This window comes from Gadus macrocephalus, chromosome 1 (genome assembly GCF_031168955.1).
Source record: "Gadus macrocephalus chromosome 1, ASM3116895v1".
NCBI classification, from domain to species: domain Eukaryota; kingdom Metazoa; phylum Chordata; class Actinopteri; order Gadiformes; family Gadidae; genus Gadus; species Gadus macrocephalus.
Window position 1 is genome coordinate 1,635,087 of NC_082382.1, and position 9,914 is coordinate 1,645,000.

General features: G+C 39.5%; 7 non-coding genes across 7 annotated transcripts; all 7 read right to left on the reverse strand.

The window, feature by feature from the left end:
* Positions 1-166: 166 nt before the first annotated feature.
* Positions 167-248, reverse strand: trnas-cga (transfer RNA serine (anticodon CGA)). The gene has a single exon. It is a non-coding gene; the product is annotated as a tRNA-Ser (tRNA).
* Positions 249-2,460: 2,212 nt separating this feature from the next.
* On the reverse strand, positions 2,461-2,542 carry trnas-cga (transfer RNA serine (anticodon CGA)). Its single transcript has one exon. It is a non-coding gene; the product is annotated as a tRNA-Ser (tRNA).
* A 320-nt stretch (positions 2,543-2,862) lies between these two features.
* Positions 2,863-2,944, reverse strand: trnas-uga (transfer RNA serine (anticodon UGA)). The gene has a single exon. It is a non-coding gene; the product is annotated as a tRNA-Ser (tRNA).
* A 1,797-nt stretch (positions 2,945-4,741) lies between these two features.
* On the reverse strand, positions 4,742-4,823 carry trnas-cga (transfer RNA serine (anticodon CGA)). The gene has a single exon. It is a non-coding gene; the product is annotated as a tRNA-Ser (tRNA).
* A 2,212-nt stretch (positions 4,824-7,035) lies between these two features.
* trnas-cga (transfer RNA serine (anticodon CGA)) lies at positions 7,036-7,117 on the reverse strand. The gene has a single exon. It is a non-coding gene; the product is annotated as a tRNA-Ser (tRNA).
* Positions 7,118-7,437: 320 nt separating this feature from the next.
* trnas-uga (transfer RNA serine (anticodon UGA)) lies at positions 7,438-7,519 on the reverse strand. Its single transcript has one exon. It is a non-coding gene; the product is annotated as a tRNA-Ser (tRNA).
* Positions 7,520-9,316: 1,797 nt separating this feature from the next.
* trnas-cga (transfer RNA serine (anticodon CGA)) lies at positions 9,317-9,398 on the reverse strand. Its single transcript has one exon. It is a non-coding gene; the product is annotated as a tRNA-Ser (tRNA).
* Positions 9,399-9,914: the final 516 nt, after the last annotated feature.

The following is a 9,914-nucleotide window of genomic DNA, read 5'->3' on the forward strand; positions in this document are numbered from 1 at the left end:
TTTCCCAATTACATGCAGTGAACAAAGACGGTCCTCCATACCCAGTATAGCAAGTGTTTTAACAATCTTCATCGCGGAGGTTCACAAGTAAAAGAATGAATCCACAACTTTAAATTTCTCCTTTGAGATAATCAAATGAGGACTGAATGGTTCCATTGAGAAGAATCGCTGTGAGCAGGATTCGAACCTGCGCGGGGAAACCCCATTGGATTTCGAGTCCAACGCCTTAACCTCTCGGCCATCACAGCGTCAATACAAGTACAACAATAGGAAATTTGAAAAATCATCGCAGATGACAAGCGTTGAAAATATTGAAGTTCTCAAACGCAGAATAAAACATCAGTTCAAACATCTTCATAGAGGTATATCCACGTGAAACCACAAATTCATTATCATCCTTTATTTCCTTGACCTATATAAATGACAATTTTTTGATTGATTTAGAGTTAATAGCTGTGAGCAAGATAAGAACATTTTCGGCGATAACAGCATCGGATTTTGACTACATCTTCTTACCCACCTAGTTTGGGCAGATGTCATGTCAAGAAACTCAAAACTCAACACGGAATATTAACATACAACGCTGTGAGCAGGTTTTTAACCTGCGCGGGTATTACCCATTGAAATTCAAGTCCAACGCCTTAACCACTCGGCCATCACAGCTCATTTGACATGTACCCAAATGGCAATTTATTCAAAAAGAGACCCAAGGGACCTAGGATAGATTAAAGTGGCCCTTGTTACACATTGAAACATCTGTTTCCAGCTTCAAACTTCATTTTTGTTTATCAAATTTACAAGACAAATTTTCCATAACCGGATTAGTTTCTAATAAGATGCCCCTGGTAGAATTTGCGCCGGCCCGGATCGAAACCGTTGGATTTTGGATGTAAATTCATTACCCCTCTCTCATCATAAGACCTTTATGAATGAAACAAAGGGAACATCTGTCGGTCAAGTTGGAATGGCCTTTAAGAATCGCTAGGGCTTGTCGATTGGTTGATCTAGTCAAAAATCTCAGCAGACAGGTATATGTGAAGTATTTGAGCTTTCCCTATTCCCACTGAGCTTTCGAGTCTAATGCCTTAAACACTGCTTCATAACAGATTCATATTTTTGGTGTAAACCCGGATTTTATTGGCAAAAGTTTCCCAATTCCATGCAGTGAACAAAGACGGTCCTCCATACCCAGTATGACAAGTGTTTTAACAATCATCATAGTGGAGGTTCAAAAGTAAAGGAATGAATCCACAACTTTAAATTACTCCTTTGAGATAATCAAATGAGGACGGAATGGTTCCATTGAAATGTGTCGCTATGAGCAGGATTTGAACCTACGCGGGGAAACCCCATTGGATTTCGAGTCCAACGCCTTAACCTCTCGGCCATCACAGCGGCAATTTTTGAATACCGATGGGAAATTTGAAAAAACGTCCCAGATGACAAGCGTTGAAAATATAGAAGTTCTTGAACACAGAATAAAACATCAGTTCAAACATCTTCATAGAGGTATATCAAATTGAAACCACAAATTAATTATCATCCGTTCTTTCCTTGACCTAATTAAATGACAATTTTTTGATTGATTTAGAGTTAATAGCTGTGAGCAAGATAAGAACATTTTCGGCGATAACAGCATCGGATTTTGACTACATCTTCTTACCCACCTAGTTTGGGCAGATGTCATGTCAAGAAACTCAAAACTCAACACGGAATATTAACATACAACGCTGTGAGCAGGATTTTAACCTGCGCGGGTATTACCCATTGAAATTCAAGTCCAACGCCTTAACCACTCGGCCATCACAGCTCATTTGACATGTACCCAAATGGCAATTTATTCAAAAAGAGACCCAAGGGACCTAGGATAGATTAAAGTGGCCCTTGTTACACATTGAAACATCTGTTTCCAGCTTCAAACTTCATTTTTGTTTATCAAATTTACAAGACAAATTTTCCATAACCGGATTAGTTTCTAATAAGATGCCCCTGGTAGAATTTGCGCCGGCCCGGATCGAAACCGTTGGATTTTGGATGTAAATTCATTACCCCTCTCTCATCATAAGACCTTTATGAATGAAACAAAGGGAACATCTGTCGGTCAAGTTGGAATGGCCTTTAAGAATCGCTAGGGCTTGTCGATTGGTTGATCTAGTCAAAAATCTCAGCAGACAGGTATATGTGAAGTATTTGAGCTTTCCCTATTCCCACTGAGCTTTCGAGTCTAATGCCTTAAACACTGCTTCATAACAGATTCATATTTTTGGTGTAAACCCGGATTTTATTGGCAAAAGTTTCCCAATTCCATGCATTGAACAAAGACGGTCCTCCATACCCAGTATAACAAGTGTTTTAACAATCATCATAGTGGAGGTTCAAAAGTAAAGGAATGAATCCACAACTTTAAATTACTCCTTTGAGATAATCAAATGAGGACGGAATGGTTCCATTGAAATGTGTCGCTATGAGCAGGATTTGAACCTGCGCGGGGAAACCCCATTGGATTTCGAGTCCAACGCCTTAACCTCTCGGCCATCACAGCGGCAATTTATGATTACCGATGGGAAATTTGAAAAAACGTCCCAGATGACAAGCGTTGAAAATATAGAAGTTCTTGAACACAGAATAAAACATCAGTTCAAACATCTTCATAGAGGTATATCAAATTGAAACCACAAATTAATTATCATCCGTTCTTTCCTTGACCTAATTAAATGAAATTTAGAGTTGACAGCTGAGTGCAAGACATGACCATTTTCAGCGATAACAGCATTGGATTTCGACTTCATCTTCTTACCCACCTAGTTTGGGCAGATGTCATGTCAAGACACTCAAAACTCCACACACAATATTAACATACAACGCTGTGAGCAGGATTTGAACCTACGCGGGTAACACCCATTGGATTTCAAGTCCAACGCCTTAACCACTCGGCCATCACAGCTCAATTGACATGTACCCAAATGGCAATTTATTCAAAAAGAGTCCCAGGGGACCTAGGATAGATTAAAGTGGCCCTTGTTACACATTGAAACATCTGTTTCCAGTTTCAAACTTCATTTTTGTTTGTCAAATTGACAAGACAAATTTTCCATAACCGGATTAGTTTCTAATAAGATGCCCCAGGTAGAATTTGCGCCGGCCCGGATCGAAACCGTTGGATTTTGGATGTAAATTCACTACCCCTCTCTCATCATAAGACCTTAATGAATGAAACAAAGGGAACATCTGTTGGTCAAGTTGGAATGGCCTTTAAGAATCGCTAGGGCTTGTCGATTGGTTGATCTAGTCAAAAATCTCAGCAGACAGGTATATGTGAAGTATTTGAGCTTTCGCTATTCCCACTGAGCTTTCGAGTCTAATGCCTTAAACACTGCTTCATAACAGATTCATATTTTTGGTGTAAACCCAGATTTTATTGGCAAAAGTTTCCCAATTACATGCAGTGAACAAAGACGGTCCTCCATACCCAGTATAGCAAGTGTTTTAACAATCTTCATCGCGGAGGTTCACAAGTAAAGGAATGAATCCACAACTTTAAATTTCTCCTTTGAGATAATCAAATGAGGACTGCAGGGTTCCATTGTAAAGATTCGCTGTGAGCAGGATTCGAACCTGCACGGGGAAACCCCATTGGATTTCGAGTCCAACGCCTTAACCTCTCGGCCATCCCAGCGGCAATTTATTAACACAGATGGGAAATTTGAAAAATCGTCGCAGATGACAAGCGTTGAAAATATAGAAGTTCTCAAACGCAGAATAAAACATCAGTTCAAACATCTTCATAGAGGTATATCCACGTGAAACCACAAATTCATTATCATCCTTTATTTCCTTGACCTATATAAATGACAATTTTTTGATTGATTTAGAGTTAATAGCTGTGAGCAAGATAAGAACATTTTCGGCGATAACAGCATCGGATTTTGACTACATCTTCTTACCCACCTAGTTTGGGCAGATGTCATGTCAAGAAACTCAAAACTCAACACGGAATATTAACATACAACGCTGTGAGCAGGATTTTAACCTGCGCGGGTATTACCCATTGAAATTCAAGTCAAACGCCTTAACCACTCGGCCATCACAGCTCATTTGACATGTACCCAAATGGCAATTTATTCAAAAAGAGACCCAAGGGACCTAGGATAGATTAAAGTGGCCCTTGTTACACATTGAAACATCTGTTTCCAGTTTCAAACTTCATTTTTGTTTGTCAAATTTGCAAGACAAATTTTCCATAACCGGATTAGTTTCTAATAAGATGCCCCTGGTAGAATTTGCGCCGGCCTGGATCGAAACCGTTGGATTTTGGATGTAAATTCATTACCCCTCTCTCATCATAAGACCTTAATGAATGAAACAAAGGGAACATCTGTTGGTCAAGTTGGAATGGCCTTTAAGAATCGCTAGGGCTTGTCGATTGGTTGATCTAGTCAAAAATCTCAGCAGACAGGTATATGTGAAGTATTTGAGCTTTCGCTATTCCCACTGAGCTTTCGAGTCTAATGCCTTAAACACTGCTTCATAACAGATTCATATTTTTGGTGTAAACCCGGATTTTATTGGCAAAAGTTTCCCAATTACATGCAGTGAACAAAGACGGTCCTCCATACCCAGTATAGCAAGTGTTTTAACAATCTTCATCGCGGAGGTTCACAAGTAAAGGAATGAATCCACAACTTTAAATTTCTCCTTTGAGATAATCAAATGAGGACTGAATGGTTCCATTGAAAAGATTCGCTGTGAGCAGGATTCGAACCTGCGCGGGGAAACCCCATTGGATTTCGAGTCCAACGCCTTAACCTCTCGGCCATCACAGCGTCAATACAAGTACAACAATAGGAAATTTGAAAAATCATCGCAGATGACAAGCGTTGAAAATATTGAAGTTCTCAAACGCAGAATAAAACATCAGTTCAAACATCTTCATAGAGGTATATCCACGTGAAACCACAAATTCATTATCATCCTTTATTTCCTTGACCTATATAAATGACAATTTTTTGATTGATTTAGAGTTAATAGCTGTGAGCAAGATAAGAACATTTTCGGCGATAACAGCATCGGATTTTGACTACATCTTCTTACCCACCTAGTTTGGGCAGATGTCATGTCAAGAAACTCAAAACTCAACACGGAATATTAACATACAACGCTGTGAGCAGGTTTTTAACCTGCGCGGGTATTACCCATTGAAATTCAAGTCCAACGCCTTAACCACTCGGCCATCACAGCTCATTTGACATGTACCCAAATGGCAATTTATTCAAAAAGAGACCCAAGGGACCTAGGATAGATTAAAGTGGCCCTTGTTACACATTGAAACATCTGTTTCCAGCTTCAAACTTCATTTTTGTTTATCAAATTTACAAGACAAATTTTCCATAACCGGATTAGTTTCTAATAAGATGCCCCTGGTAGAATTTGCGCCGGCCCGGATCGAAACCGTTGGATTTTGGATGTAAATTCATTACCCCTCTCTCATCATAAGACCTTTATGAATGAAACAAAGGGAACATCTGTCGGTCAAGTTGGAATGGCCTTTAAGAATCGCTAGGGCTTGTCGATTGGTTGATCTAGTCAAAAATCTCAGCAGACAGGTATATGTGAAGTATTTGAGCTTTCCCTATTCCCACTGAGCTTTCGAGTCTAATGCCTTAAACACTGCTTCATAACAGATTCATATTTTTGGTGTAAACCCGGATTTTATTGGCAAAAGTTTCCCAATTCCATGCAGTGAACAAAGACGGTCCTCCATACCCAGTATAACAAGTGTTTTAACAATCATCATAGTGGAGGTTCAAAAGTAAAGGAATGAATCCACAACTTTAAATTACTCCTTTGAGATAATCAAATGAGGACGGAATGGTTCCATTGAAATGTGTCGCTATGAGCAGGATTTGAACCTGCGCGGGGAAATCCCATTGGATTTCGAGTCCAACGCCTTAACCTCTCGGCCATCACAGCGGCAATTTTTGAATACCGATGGGAAATTTGAAAAAACGTCCCAGATGACAAGCGTTGAAAATATAGAAGTTCTTGAACACAGAATAAAACATCAGTTCAAACATCTTCATAGAGGTATATCAAATTGAAACCACAAATTAATTATCATCCGTTCTTTCCTTGACCTAATTAAATGACAATTTTTTGATTGATTTAGAGTTAATAGCTGTGAGCAAGATAAGAACATTTTCGGCGATAACAGCATCGGATTTTGACTACATCTTCTTACCCACCTAGTTTGGGCAGATGTCATGTCAAGAAACTCAAAACTCAACACGGAATATTAACATACAACGCTGTGAGCAGGATTTTAACCTGCGCGGGTATTACCCATTGAAATTCAAGTCCAACGCCTTAACCACTCGGCCATCACAGCTCATTTGATATGTACCCAAATGGCAATTTATTCAAAAAGAGACCCAAGGGACCTAGGATAGATTAAAGTGGCCCTTGTTACACATTGAAACATCTGTTTCCAGCTTCAAACTTCATTTTTGTTTATCAAATTTACAAGACAAATTTTCCATAACCGGATTAGTTTCTAATAAGATGCCCCTGGTAGAATTTGCGCCGGCCCGGATCGAAACCGTTGGATTTTGGATGTAAATTCATTACCCCTCTCTCATCATAAGACCTTTATGAATGAAACAAAGGGAACATCTGTCGGTCAAGTTGGAATGGCCTTTAAGAATCGCTAGGGCTTGTCGATTGGTTGATCTAGTCAAAAATCTCAGCAGACAGGTATATGTGAAGTATTTGAGCTTTCCCTATTCCCACTGAGCTTTCGAGTCTAATGCCTTAAACACTGCTTCATAACAGATTCATATTTTTGGTGTAAGCCCGGATTTTATTGGCAAAAGTTTCCCAATTCCATGCATTGAACAAAGACGGTCCTCCATACCCAGTATAACAAGTGTTTTAACAATCATCATAGTGGAGGTTCAAAAGTAAAGGAATGAATCCACAACTTTAAATTACTCCTTTGAGATAATCAAATGAGGACGGAATGGTTCCATTGAAATGTGTCGCTATGAGCAGGATTTGAACCTGCGCGGGGAAACCCCATTGGATTTCGAGTCCAACGCCTTAACCTCTCGGCCATCACAGCGGCAATTTATGATTACCGATGGGAAATTTGAAAAAACGTCCCAGATGACAAGCGTTGAAAATATAGAAGTTCTTGAACACAGAATAAAACATCAGTTCAAACATCTTCATAGAGGTATATCAAATTGAAACCACGAATTAATTATCATCCGTTCTTTCCTTGACCTAATTAAATGAAATTTAGAGTTGACAGCTGAGTGCAAGACATGACCATTTTCAGCGATAACAGCATTGGATTTCGACTTCATCTTCTTACCCACCTAGTTTGGGCAGATGTCATGTCAAGACACTCAAAACTCCACACACAATATTAACATACAACGCTGTGAGCAGGATTTGAACCTACGCGGGTAACACCCATTGGATTTCAAGTCCAACGCCTTAACCACTCGGCCATCACAGCTCAATTGACATGTACCCAAATGGCAATTTATTCAAAAAGAGTCCCAGGGGACCTAGGATAGATTAAAGTGGCCCTTGTTACACATTGAAACATCTGTTTCCAGTTTCAAACTTCATTTTTGTTTGTCAAATTGACAAGACAAATTTTCCATAACCGGATTAGTTTCTAATAAGATGCCCCAGGTAGAATTTGCGCCGGCCCGGATCGAAACCGTTGGATTTTGGATGTAAATTCACTACCCCTCTCTCATCATAAGACCTTAATGAATGAAACAAAGGGAACATCTGTTGGTCAAGTTGGAATGGCCTTTAAGAATCGCTAGGGCTTGTCGATTGGTTGATCTAGTCAAAAATCTCAGCAGACAGGTATATGTGAAGTATTTGAGCTTTCGCTATTCCCACTGAGCTTTCGAGTCTAATGCCTTAAACACTGCTTCATAACAGATTCATATTTTTGGTGTAAACCCAGATTTTATTGGCAAAAGTTTCCCAATTACATGCAGTGAACAAAGACGGTCCTCCATACCCAGTATAGCAAGTGTTTTAACAATCTTCATCGCGGAGGTTCACAAGTAAAGGAATGAATCCACAACTTTAAATTTCTCCTTTGAGATAATCAAATGAGGACTGCATGGTTCCATTGTAAAGATTCGCTGTGAGCAGGATTCGAACCTGCGCGGGGAAACCCCATTGGATTTCGAGTCCAACGCCTTAACCTCTCGGCCATCCCAGCGGCAATTTATTAACACAGATGGGAAATTTGAAAAATCGTCGCAGATGACAAGCGTTGAAAATATAGAAGTTCTCAAACGCAGAATAAAACATCAGTTCAAACATCTTCATAGAGGTATATCCACGTGAAACCACAAATTCATTATCATCCTTTATTTCCTTGACCTATATAAATGACAATTTTTTGATTGATTTAGAGTTAATAGCTGTGAGCAAGATAAGAACATTTTCGGCGATAACAGCATCGGATTTTGACTACATCTTCTTACCCACCTAGTTTGGGCAGATGTCATGTCAAGAAACTCAAAACTCAACACGGAATATTAACATACAACGCTGTGAGCAGGATTTTAACCTGCGCGGGTATTACCCATTGAAATTCAAGTCAAACGCCTTAACCACTCGGCCATCACAGCTCATTTGACATGTACCCAAATGGCAATTTATTCAAAAAGAGACCCAAGGGACCTAGGATAGATTAAAGTGGCCCTTGTTACACATTGAAACATCTGTTTCCAGTTTCAAACTTCATTTTTGTTTGTCAAATTTGCAAGACAAATTTTCCATAACCGGATTAGTTTCTAATAAGATGCCCCTGGTAGAATTTGCGCCGGCCTGGATCGAAACCGTTGGATTTTGGATGTAAATTCATTACCCCTCTCTCATCATAAGACCTTAATGAATGAAACAAAGGGAACATCTGTTGGTCAAGTTGGAATGGCCTTTAAGAATCGCTAGGGCTTGTCGATTGGTTGATCTAGTCAAAAATCTCAGCAGACAGGTATATGTGAAGTATTTGAGCTTTCGCTATTCCCACTGAGCTTTCGAGTCTAATGCCTTAAACACTGCTTCATAACAGATTCAGATTTTTGGTGTAAACCCGGATTTTATTGGCAAAAGTTTCCCAATTACATGCAGTGAACAAAGACGGTCCTCCATACCCAGTATAGCAAGTGTTTTAACAATCTTCATCGCGGAGGTTCACAAGTAAAAGAATGAATCCACAACTTTAAATTTCTCCTTTGAGATAATCAAATGAGGACTGAATGGTTCCATTGAAAAGAATCGCTGTGAGCAGGATTCGAACCTGCGCGGGGAAACCCCATTGGATTTCGAGTCCAACGCCTTAACCTCTCGGCCATCACAGCGTCAATACAAGTACAACAATAGGAAATTTGAAAAATCATCGCAGATGACAAGCGTTGAAAATATTGAAGTTCTCAAACGCAGAATAAAACATCAGTTCAAACATCTTCATAGAGGTATATCCACGTGAAACCACAAATTCATTATCATCCTTTATTTCCTTGACCTATATAAATGACAATTTTTTGATTGATTTAGAGTTAATAGCTGTGAGCAAGATAAGAACATTTTCGGCGATAACAGCATCGGATTTTGACTACATCTTCTTACCCACCTAGTTTGGGCAGATGTCATGTCAAGAAACTCAAAACTCAACACGGAATATTAACATACAACGCCGTGAGCAGGTTTTTAACCTGCGCGGGTATTACCCATTGAAATTCAAGTCCAACGCCTTAACCACTCGGCCATCACAGCTCATTTGACATGTACCCAAATGGCAATTTATTCAAAAAGAGACCCAAGGGACCTAGGATAGATTAAAGTGGCCCTTGTTACACATTGAAACATCTGTTTCC